At 46.2% G+C, this 13,220-nt stretch overlaps 1 pseudogene; it reads right to left on the reverse strand.

The window, feature by feature from the left end:
* Positions 1–13,220, reverse strand: part of LOC120944450 — a 222,268-nt pseudogene that overhangs the window by 167,983 nt on the left and 41,065 nt on the right.

Genomic DNA, 13,220 nt, shown 5'->3' on the forward strand with positions numbered 1-13,220 from the left:
TTTGCTGTGCACATGTCTAGTAGGATCTCTGACTAAAGGGAGGGCTCTGATGTGATGGGGGTACCCCTCACTTGATGGTAGCGGCACCTCTGATGTGATTGGGAAACCTTTGGCATGATGGGAGGACTTCTGATGTAAAGGGGGAGCTCTTATGTGATGAGTACATCTGGCGTGATGGGGGCACCTCTGAGGTAAAAGGGGAGCTCCAATGTGATGGGGGCACCTCTGATGTGATGAGAAGGCCTCTGACATGATGGAAGGATCTCTGCCGCAAAGTGGGAGCTCTGATGTTTTGGGGGCACCACCTCTGATGTGATGGGGAAACACCTTTGATGTTATAGGAGGAGGACCTCTGATGTGATGGGAGGGGCGCATCTCTGATGTAAAGGAGGAGCTTTGAGGTGATTGGGCACCTCTGACGTGATGGGGGGCACCTCTTTGTGAATTTATTTCATTATCCCAGACTCAGGTTCTCCATTGAGAAGGAACATTTACACCTCCGATGTCATGGGAGGGTGTTGCACCTCTAATGTAAAAGGATGCGCTATGACGTGATGGGGCAACTGACGCGATGGGGGGCACCTCTGATGTGAATTAAAATTTTATCAAGGTGACTGTGTGCATTGTCCCAGGCTCAGGTTCCCCATTGAGAAGGAACATTTACACCTCCGATGTGATGGGAGGGGGATGCACCTCTAATGTAAGAGGATGCGCTATGGACATGATGGGGCAACTGACGTGATGGGGGGCACCTCTGGTGTGAATTTATTTCATTTCATTATCCCAGACTCAGGTTCTCCATTGAGAAGGAACATTTACACCTCTGATGTGATGGGAGGGGGTTGCACCTCTAATGTAAGAGGAGGCGCTATGACGTGATGGGGCAACTGACGTGATGGGGGGCACCTCTGATGTGAATTAGAATTTTATCAAGGTGACTGTGTGCATTGTCCCAGGCTCAGGTTCCCCATTGAGAAGGAACATTTACATTTCTTACATGTGGAGTGTCGGGGGGGTGCCTCAAGAGATTTCATTCTTTTAAAAGGGTGTCGCAACTTAAAAAAGGATAAGAAATACTGCTGTAGATCATTTTTGGCTAAAAGTAGAAGAAAGCTAAGGTTAGGAACACCTATATGACCCATAAAACTTCATCTACAGCCACTTCCATGGAAAACTTAATTTTGTATTGTAAAAAGTAGAACACAGACACGGACGGTGTTGTCAGTACTGCCCGACTGGTTTCATGGTGATATCAGCACTTTGTCAGGACACCTGTGATAGAAAGCTCCATCGGGTCCAGTTAGTGTAACAGGCTGTGAAATTGTAGCTACTCAGCAGTATGGGAAGGTGGTAGATTGGAAAATTGGGTCAACCGTAGACAGGTGCTTTCAGCACCGAGTTTTATCACTTTAAATTTTTTTTATTTTTTTTACCAGCTACCAGTATACAGCTCCTTCTACAGAGCTTTATAAAAGTGCCTGTCCAGGGAGCTGACAATGTAATATCTCTAGAGCAGGAGATAAAAACACCATGCAAAAAGCGTCCTTATAAATTACAGGACTCTGTGCTGCTGATGAAGGCTAAAGGCCTTCACACGATACGGAAATCGGAAGTAAAATTTAGTACGAATGATCTGCTAATTTTCAGATCGTTAGTATGGTGCTTTCGACAGCCGATTACGGTTTTTCGTACGACAAAAGCTGAATGTGCAGACCATAACATTTGTCGTACATGAAATCAATGTCCGATTTTCGTTTAATAAGTACGGTTTTCGTACAAAAAAATTATATTTTAAGAGCAAGACTACGCATGCTTAGAAACGAAAAAACACATACAAAAACGTATTTAAACACATTGGCCCAGATTCACAAAGCACTTACGCCGACGTACAACAAGTTACGCCGACGTAATTGCAAACGTGCGCCATCGTATCTGTGCGCGAGACCCACAAACAGATATGCGCCTAAAACCAGGCTACACCCCGCTGATGTAACTTGCTTACGCCGGCATAGGGTGGGCGCACATTTAGGCTGGGTGCATGGTGCCGCTCCCATGGATTAGCCATTCAACATGCAAATGAGGGAAATACGGCGATTCACGAACCTGCGTGCGCCCGACGCAGGCTACGCGAGGTGCGCGCAAGTTGTACGTCCGGTGTAAAAGTTATTTCCCATAAAGGAGGCGCAACCCAGCAGCAGACATGCAAAGGTCTGCACCAGGGAACACAAGCCGGCGTATTTTACGTTGGACGTGTGTCTGGCTGGGCGTAGGTTACGTTCACGCCGTACGCAGTGATCTGGCGTAGTTTAGGCAGTTGTTCCAACGTGGTTGTGAGCAGGCGCAGGGGGATGCGTCCACGTCACGGCGCATGCGCAGTTCGTGATGCGTATCTGTCTGGCGCTCGGCCCATCATTTGCATGGGGTCACGCCTCATTTGTCTGGTTCATGCCCACTTCCACCTACGCCGGCGTACGCCTTCGAAACCCACGCCGCGTTGGGAGCACTGGCTTGCTGAAATCCATGCTTGCCTCTCTGCGCTGCGTTGGCGTAGCGTACAGTGGTTACTCTACGGCGGCGTAATGTGCGCCGTGCTCTCTGTGAATCCGGGCCATTATGTCACTTCTGACGTTGTATTCTGTTGTACAAGAATTTTCGTATGGTGGGTGTTCACTTTCGACATTAGACTAGCATGCAACAAAAAACAGACGAACGGTAATCCGAAAACCTGAACGTGTGTACGAGGCTTAAAGCGGTGTTTCACCCTGCAGAACAACTTTTTAGCATAAAATTCGGCATAGTAGCGCGAGCTACAGTATGCCTGTCTTAATTTTTTTATCCCCGTACTCACTGTTATATCGTACATAGAAGATTCCGACTGCCAGCGGGGAATGGGCGTTCCTTTCAAGAGGGAGGGTGATTGACGGCCGGCTCTGGCACGTCACGCTCCCCGAAGACAGCCGGGGTAGGTCTCGGCTCTTCACGGCGCCTGCGCACAGGCTATGCGCAGGCGCCGTGAAGAGCCAAGCCTATTTCGGCTATTTCCGGAGAAGCGTGACGCGCCAGAGCCGGCCGTCAATCACCTTCCGTCTGGATTGGAACGCCCATTCCCCGTAGGCAGTCGGAATCTTCTATGTACGATATAACAGTGAGTACGGGGATAAAAAAAAATTAAGACAGGCATACTGTAGCTCACGCTACTATGCCGAATTTTATGCTAGAAGAAAAAAAAAGTTTTTTTTTTTTTTTTTTATAGGGTGAACCCCCGCTTTAAAGCTGGCCAGATACTGACAGATTTTTGCAGAAATGTTCATGAGAACATTCCTGTGACCATAGACCCGAATACATAATACAACTACCACTGTGATGACCATAGACCCGAATACATAATACAACTACCACTGTGACCATAGACCCGGATACACAATACAACTACCACTGTGACCATAGACCCGGATACACAATACAACTACCACTGTGACCATAGACCCAAATACATAATACAACTACCACTGTGACCATAGACACGGATACACAATACAACTACCACTGTGACCATAGACCCGAATACACAATACAACTACCACTGTGACCATAGACCCGAATACACAATACAACTACCACTGTGACCATAGACCCGGATACACAATACAACTACCACTGTGACCATAGACCCGGATACACAATACAACTACCACTGTGACCATAGACCCGAATACATAATACAACTACCACTGTGACCATAGACCCGGATACACAATACAACTACCACTGTGACCATAGACCCGAATACACAATACAACTACCACTGTGACCATAGACCCGAATACACAATACAACTACCACTGTGACCATAGACCCGGATACACAATACAACTACCACTGTGACCATAGACCCGAATACATAATACAACTGCCACTGCCATATCTGTATATACCAACAGTCAACACTGTATATAGAGGATGTATACAGTCCTTACGCATATACAGATAACCATCTATGGAAGATAAAAGACAATTCTCTATAGAAGGCATGACGTAATGCAATTACTGCACAGAATTTACTAATGTGCTGCTTTCATTTCACTAAAGACTTTATTGCATGGATCGGTTATACATTATCTGCATGTACTCTCCATTCATTAGCTCAATGCTTCCAGTCTGTGTCCATTCTGCTTTCAGCACCTTCAATTTATTTTAACCGCAATAGAAGTCTATGGGGCTGCTGGACCATTCAGAGAGAAGAACGCTCAAAGACCGGAAATACTGAGTTACTGTTTTGTGGTACTCTTATCATAATTCTTAGAGAGCTGTGTCCTGCAAAGAAAAGCAAAGAGGTTGGAGAAAAAAAACGAAATTAACCCTTAATTATTTTCCCTCTGTCACTTTAAACCTAGATCTAACTAGCCCTAAAAATTAAAGCTCCATAGCTGAATGACATTTGGATTTATAAAGCACTGTCTATCATACACAGTTGCCTTTTTTTATATATATATATATGTAAAATGCGGGGCCCAGATTCTCAAAGGGCTTACGACGGCGCAACTTTACAGGCAAGTGCTTTGTGAATCAAGCACTTGCCAGTAAAACTTGCAGCGGCATTACGTAAATGAGATACGTTACGCTGCCGCATTTTTAAGCCAGTCTACGAGAATCTGGCCCCTTGTTTTCTATCCTTGGATGGAGATGGTACACCGGGAGAGGAGGGCAAAATGGATGGAGATGGTACACCGGGAGAGGAGGGCAAAATGGATGGAGATGGTACACCAGGAGAGCAAGGTGAAAAAAATGGACATGGTACTCCAGGATAGAAGGGTGAAATGGATGGACATGGTACTCCAGGATAGAAGGGTGAAATGGATGGACATGGTACTCCAGGATAGAAAGGGTGAAATGGATGGACATGGTACTCCAGGATAGAAAGGGTGAAATGGATGGACATGGTACTCCAGGATAGAAGGGTGAAATGGATGGACATGGTACTCCAGGATAGAAGGGTGAAATGGATGGACATGGTACACCAGGAGTAGATGGTGAAATGGATGGATATGGTACACCAGGAGTAGATGGTGAAATGGACGGACATAGTACACCAGAAGTAGATGGTGAAATGGATGGACATGGTACACCAGGAGTAGATGGTGAAATGTATGGACATGGTACACCAGGAGTAGATGGTGAAATGGACCGAGATGGTACACCAGGAGTAGATGGTGAAATGGACGGACATGGTACACCAGGAGTAGATGGTGAAATGGATGGAGATGGTACACCAGGAGTAGATGGTGAAATGGATGGACATGGTACACCAGGAGTAGATGGTGAAATGGATGGACATGGTACACTAGGAGTAGATGGTGAAATGGATGGAGATGGTACACCAGGAGTAGATGGTGAAATGGGCGGACATGGTAAACCAGGAGTAGATGGTGAAATAGATGGAGATGGTACACCAGGAGTAGATGGTGAAATGGACGGACATGGTACACCGAGAGAAGATGGTGAAATGGACGGACATGGTACACCAGGAGTAGATGGTGAAATGGATGGACATGGTACACTAGGAGTAGATGGTGAAATGGATGGAGATGTTACACCAGGAGTAGATGGTGAAATGGGCGGACATGGTAAACCAGGAGTAGATGGTGAAATAGATGGAGATGGTACACCAGGAGTAGATCGTGAAATGGACGGACATGGTACACCGAGAGAAGATGGTGAAATGGACGGACATGGTACACCAGGAGTAGATGGTGAAATGGATGGACATGGTACACCAGGAGTAGATGGTGAAATGGACGGACATGGTACACCAGGAGTAGATGGTGAAATGGATGGAGATGGTACACCAGGAGTAGATGGTGAAATGGATGGAGATGGTACACCAGGAGTAGATGGTGAAATGGATGGACATGGTACACCAGGAGTAGATGGTGAAATGGATGGAGATGGTGAAATGGATGGAGATGGTACACCAGGGAATAGCACCATCAGTTCCGATGAAATTCGTAACAATGAGTAAAATAATAACGTTTTGCTGTCAATAAGCAGCGTTCAGCCAGCGATACACTTACTGAGGGCACAGACCCTTTATTAGATTTATGACACAGACGGTGAATCATTCCATTCTCTCTGGGAAGAGTCAGCCTGGGTCTCTTGCACATTGTTTCCTGGATAATGAGGGAATAGAGAGAATCATTTATGTTATACTGACTCAAGCGGTTTCAGACCCCTTGCAGACCGTCACAATTTACAGCCCCTGAAACCCAACAAGCGACACATGCTACAACCCTCGCTGGAATGCGTCAAAATTCCCAGGCTCATTACTATGCACCAAATGGTCAAATACCATAGTTACCAAGTGTCCCTCATTGGATGACACTATCATTTTTTTGGAAACCAAACCTCAATCTTTTTTGTCTGAAGAACGAAAAAAAAAAAAAAAATTGTTATAAATCGCAGGAAACCTGTCACCCAACCTCTTAAGGATTGTTAAATGCGGGTGAGAAAACCAGTATAATGGAAAAGCAATGGTGCAAAAAAATCCCTTTGGGCCATTAGAGAGCAATGCAAGTGTGAACAAACCTTGGCAGAGTCCTTTGTGTTTAACCGATTGGTTATTCTATAATCAATTCGTACTGAATCTGTATACAGCAATTAGGGACATGGCAGGAGTGAGCCCCCCATCTACTTACTCTGTGCTCATCTCAGAAAGTTGGGAGGTAGGATTCGTTACTTAAGATATTGGGTCACTATGTATTTGCCAATAATGGGGAGCACCTGGTCATCCCTGGCCGTTCCAGCTTGGTCTTCAGAAGGCTTCATTCATACCATTTCCATTGACTTACGGCAGGCTGGTGTGAATGAGCCCCAAGATTCCGAAACATTCGACCCAGGGGGACAGCCAGCCCTCCTGAACAGGGCCTGGGCCTCATTAGTTTAACAGGGGCCCAGGCAGCTGACAGCAGAAGGAAGGAAATTGTGGACGGAGGGGGGGGGGGGTGGTGGTGCAGGGAGGGGTGGGCAATTACTGGAACCAATCTCCTTTGGCTCTCCCTGCAGCAGATGAAAGCAGGCTTCTCCCCTCCCAGTAATGGACATACTACCCCCCCACCCAATCACTCCCTCTTGTCCACTTACCTCCGCTTTCTGGGTCCCCCGTGTGCGCCTTTCCCCTACAACGCTGACGGATTTCCCTCCTCTCCCCACTGGTTTTCAGCTGCTGCAGGGGGGAGTCACACAGGGGGATCGGTTCCAGTAACTGCACCCCCACCACACTGATCACCTGTCCTGTAAGATTCAATTCCCCCTGCTGCTTGTGTGTCCCTTTCCCGCAGCGCTGACAGCTTCCCCTCCTCTCCCTCCTATGACCATCAGCTCCATCTAGTGGTCACAATACAGTATTTACCTGACCTGACCACATTTTGACCACTAGATGGAGCAGACAATCATAAGAAATACACATATTAGACACATTGGGCCAGATTCAGAAAGGAGATACGCCACCGTAATTTAAAATGTGCGCCGTCGCATCTTTACGCCGATTCACAAAAACTAGATACGCCTGAAAACATGGCTTCAGCCGACCGACGTAACTTGCCTACGCCGGCGTATCGTGGTCGCATAGTTACGCTGGACGCATTCGGCGTTCCCATTAAAAAATATGCAAAGGAGTAAGATACGCCGATTCACGAACGTAGTTGCGCCCGGCGTATCAATATACGTAGTTTACGTAAGGCGTCTGACCGGCGTAAAGTTAACTCTGCTATATGAGGCGCAGCCAATGTTAAGTATGGACGTCGGAACAGCGTAGAATTTTACACGTTTTACATCGTTTGCGTAAGTCGTCCGTGAATGGGGCTGTGCGTAGGTTACGTTCACGTCGACTAAGCATTGAGCGGGCATAAATTACGGAGACAATTTGACGTGATACTGAGCATGCGCGCGCATGCACCGTTCGTTAAGCGCGTCATTTACGTGGGGTCACGAGTCATTGACATACAACACGCCCGCTACCAGCCTAGTTTGAATTAGGCGGGCTTACGCCGGCCCATTTACACTACGCCGCCGCAACTTAGAGCGCAAGTTCTTTGTGAATACGGGACCTGCCGCTCTAAGTTACGGCGGCGTAGTGTATCTGAGATACGCTACGCCCGCCTAAAGATTCTTTCTGAATCCGGCCCTCTATGGGCATTATTTGCAACAGATGTGCCAACACTGAGGCATTTGCACAGCATTTTTTTTTATAAATAAACCTCATAACTTGGTTTTTCCTCACTGGCAGCTGTGGGGTGGTTGGCAGAAATCAGGAACGCAGGACAAGTGCTCCCTTTTCCAATCCTCGTACAACCTTATATAATAGAGTTTCATTCTTTAGCAAGCATGGAGTTACAAAGGTGAATTGGTGATGAAACCCCCCCACTGTTACACAAACATGGAAGTTCACGATTTAGACAATGTGCCCAAAAACACAATACGGATGGACGGATTTCTACAGAGAGGTTTGGAAATAGCAATTTACTATTGCTAGTACAGAAGAGGTTTTAGGATGTTAAACATGAAGAGCTTCCTTTGATATGGGCAGGCCAGACGGATAATGTACAGTCGTTTCCCATGAGTCCTGACCTCATTAATATCTTACTTGGTGATCCCCCCCCCCCCCCATTTCCTTCCACTGACTCAGCAATAGGCCCTCCTGCTGATTCGATGTCCACATTCCTGTTAAACATCAGACAGGGCTGGAAGGGTTAAACCCTGGGAATTCCGATCTTGGCCTGACTCTGGATCATCCCATGAGCATGCAGAGCCAGGAACAGGCAGGATGGGTGTTGAGGAAACGCAGAGGGCTGTATCAGGGGCGTAACTAGAAATCACAGGGCCCCATAGCAAAATGTTGTATGGGGCCCCCCCCCCCCTCCAAAAAAAAATGAAATAATGCCATTGAACAACACATTACTACACTCATGTGGCACAGTACCCAAGCAACAGCTTATATTAATTTTGAACAGCAAAACAAAAATTTAAATAACCATATTGGTTATTTGCCCCCTTCATGACCAGGCCATTTTTTGCGATACGGCACTGACAATTGCGTGGTGGTGACATTGTACCCAAACAAAATGTCCTTTTTTTCCCACAAATAGAGATTTCTTTTGGTGGTATTTGATCACCTCTGCGGTTTTTATTTTTTGCGCAGTAAACTTAAAAAAAAGCGTAAATTTTGAAAAAACAAGCAATATTTTTTACTTTTTGCTATAATAAATATCCTCACAAAAAATCGAATTTCTTCCTCAATTGCAATAATCGTATATTGATTGGTTTGCACAAAGGTTTTAGCATAGGGAATAGATTTATGGCATTTTTTTCATAATTTTTTTTTCTTACTAGTAATTTGGTGATCTGTGATTTTTAGCGGGACTGCGACATTGCGTCAGACAGATTGGACACTTTTTTGGAACCACCGATTACTGTATAAATGTCACAGGCAAGGAAGGGGTCAACACTAGGGGGCAATCAAGGGGTTAACTGTTTTGCCTAGGGAGTGTTTCTAACTGTGGGGGGCTGGGACTGCCTGAAGGAGGAGTTCCTCAACAGTAAAAACAGGAGATCTGTCTCTTCTCCCCTGACAGAACAGAGATCTCTCTATTTATATTGACAGATCTCCATTCTGTCTCTGTCAGGAGCAGTCACGGGTGGCCAGCGAGCATCGCAGGTGACCCGGCAGCCACGAGCATTGGCTCCAGCGGTTGTGCCACGGCACTTAAAGCGGCCCAACGTAAAGCTATGGTGATTCGTTCAGGGGAGCTAACCTGCCACAGTATAAAACAGTATCACTTTATAGGTTAAGGCTGGCCATACATTATACAATTTCCTTGTACAATATTCCTTAAGATTTACCAAAACTATATAATAATCTTATCAAAGACTCTCAATTTGTATGCAACCAAATAGACCCCTGCACTACATAGTTGAAGGTAAATCTAAAGGAAATTGATCAAGAAAGTTGTATAATGTATGGCCAGTTTAAGACAAGCTTGTTAGGCAAGAATTGGGGAAATTAAACAATTTCTATACTTTTACAGCTGAATGACGTTTTATTAGGTGGAGATGGATCTTAGTATTTGTTCGTAGGTTTAGTTTGAGGGTTTAGCAGGCAGTTCTGCATCCATACAGTGGCCCTACAGGTGGTCCTTTTATAAATCTTCAAAGATTAGAAATGACAGACGTGCCAGCCCACTAGTAAGTGTCCAGAACGGTCTTTATTAGACTCAGCAGTCAATGAAGGAAAGCAAACACATTTCGGGGACTGCAGTAGTCTCTCTTCATCAGCGCTGAGAAGTGGCAGTTGTAAAGTCGGAATTGCTTAAAGCGGGGGTTCACCCTATAAAAAATTTCTAACACTACGGAAAAAAAAAGGTCAGTGTAATTTTATTTGCAGAACTGGGCTGGATGTAGTGTTAGAAATTTTTTATAGGGTGAACCCCCGCTTTAAATGCTATTGGTGACAGAAAGTGTCTATTTCTCATATAAACCAGCAATTTGGCAGTGGGTTGGTGCTTCCATCATTTCTTGTATTTGATTATTTTTTATCATTGGATAGCATTTAGTTTGCATTAACAATTGCTATATATTTTCCATTTTCATCCTTTGTTAAATCTTGGTGCTTCTGATCTCCTCCATGCTTATTCAGTCACATTTCTGTCTACATACACTCACTCCAGCGTCACCTGTATGCATAGGCGTGCGCAGCCTATGGCATTAGTGTGTGCACCCCAAAGCTCAAACACACGTGTGTGTATATTTTTTATATATATATATATATATATATATATATATATATATATATATATACACACATATATATGTATGTATATGTATATGCTGAGCCATTCTTTTACCACCCCTCAACCGCTACCACCTTTTAGCTGTAGAGGCAAATGCAGCAGCTGCAATTATACCCCTTTTTGCTTTCAGCAGGTGTAGCACCCGTTGACTTTGACCCAGTCAAGTGAATGCCGGCACTTTGCAAGCTCCCCGCAACTGTGTGCAGTGTGGAGTTCAGGGGGTTAAAGCAGGTGGTGTGGAGGCGATACAACACCTCCTTGCCACCTCTAAAATGCTCTATGAAGAGCGATTTGATTGCGTATCGCTACATATGTCACAGTTCCCCCCTCAAATCTGAGTCCTCCATTACATCAGAGTCCACAGCATTCCTCCTTACACCAGAATCAATAGTGTTACATCTTATCTCACAGTTTCCCCTTTTACATCAGAGTCCCCAGAGTTCCCCTTTAGACTGGGAAACCTGATGTAAAGAATGCTGTGGACTGTGGTGCAAAGGGGAACTGTCATATAAGGGGGTCTTAGGTCACTAGAGTCCCCAGCATTTCCTCTTATATCAGGATTTCCCCTCTTTCATCAAATTCCCCCTTTATATACACTGTAAGGGGGGCTCTGACACAAAAGGGAGCTCTTCAGACTGTGATGTAAAGGGGGGGGGGCTCTGATGTGAGGGGGTCTCTGGTTACCACAGAGTCCACTGAGATCCCACTTACATCAGAGTTCCCTTTTACCCCAGAGTCTGCAGAGTTCCCCTTTAAACCAGACAATAAGTATTTCTAGAAGGGGGCAGTGACGGCTGGTGCTCAAAATTTTTGGGGGGTCGCGAACAAACTGAAAAGAAAACCCATCAAATTGAAGCCACTGTGCCCATCAAACGCAGCTACTGTGCCCATCAATTGTCATCACGGTGCCATCAAATGCAGCCACTGTGCCCATCAAACACAGCTACTGTGCCCATCAATTGCCGTCACAGTACCATCAAGCGTAGCCACTGTGCCCATCAAACGCAGCCACTGTGCCATCAATTGGCGCCACTGTGCCCATCAAACACAGCCACTGTACCCATCAATTGCCACTACTGTGTCCATCAAATGCTGCCAGTCTGCATCCCCCACCCAGCACTTACCTTGTCTCGTGGGGCAGAGGTGTCCTCCACACTCCTCAATGTCTTCTCCTGTCCTCTGCTATGATTGGATGCCTGATAGGCATCCAATCACAGCGCCTGTCGTTTCAGCCAATCAGGTGACAGGTAACAGACCTGAGCACCTGATTGACTGAGAGGCGGTTCAGTGTTAGGAAAGCGAAAATTCATTCGCTTTCCTAACACAACGCTGGACAAATACACATAATGGTGCAAGATGTGTGCCACAGATATAGAGACAATAAACTTTAAAAGTTTGCTGCAAGTCCCATTAGTCCATGATACACTTTCTATGTGTGTATATTGCCCTCCCCTCAATGGAACTACAAATCCCAGCATAGTAGGCTGGACTCCTATTTCTCAGCAGTTTTCCTGGTCCTACACACACACATACAGTGTGACTTGCACTGCAGGAGAGGGCATCCCCTCTCTCTCCCTCCCTGCCCGCTGTAGTGCCATCCGCACACACACTGCCAGAGTCTGTTCCCCCCTCTCTCCTTACCAGTGACATCTCCTAAATCCCATGTCCTGGCAGGTCTCCTTCATTGTTGGCAGACTCGAACCTCACTGCAGGGATGAAGCTGGGAGGCGGGGCACTCGGAGGCAGAGCAGGGAGGAACAAGTTACATCCTCTGCCTCTGCCTGGGACGATCCTGGAATGGTTTTCTTGTCAGGAAAGGACACTTGTGGGCTGCGGAAGCCCCATGGTAAGAGCTGGCAGGACTGCTGGCTGGAGATTAGAAAGATCAGATGACATGACAAAATCAGGGGGTTAATCCAGCGCTGATGCTACTTCTACAGTTTCAGCTACAACATCCCTGACAGCAGGCAGCGGAGTGATATTCAGCTATCAGGGATGCTGTAGCCGGAACTATAGAAGTAGCGGAAAATGCGGCCACCTGCTTGCTCAATCCGCGATCAGTGGCTGCATTCACAAGAGTTACACAGCCAATGAAATGATGGTCCCAATTGCAGAGTAGCAGCTCAGCCATTGCTATTAACCAGAGGTGCCGAAATAGAGATTTTGATGGCAAAAAAGTCCTGGGGTGTGATGGATGTGCCTGGGCATTAGGGTGTGCCCAGGCACACCCCGTGCGCACGCCTATGCCTGTATGTCATTTGTACTGGCGTCCTGATGTCTGTGACTTGTGTGTCTGAAGGAGCACAATTGAGAAACAGTTGTCAGTGTCACCCTATACTTCAGTGCTGAATAAGGAATAAGACCTTCATGGGGTGCAGA

The sequence above is a fragment of the Rana temporaria genome, chromosome 6 (assembly GCF_905171775.1).
Source record: "Rana temporaria chromosome 6, aRanTem1.1, whole genome shotgun sequence".
Classification (NCBI taxonomy): Eukaryota; Metazoa; Chordata; class Amphibia; order Anura; family Ranidae; genus Rana; species Rana temporaria.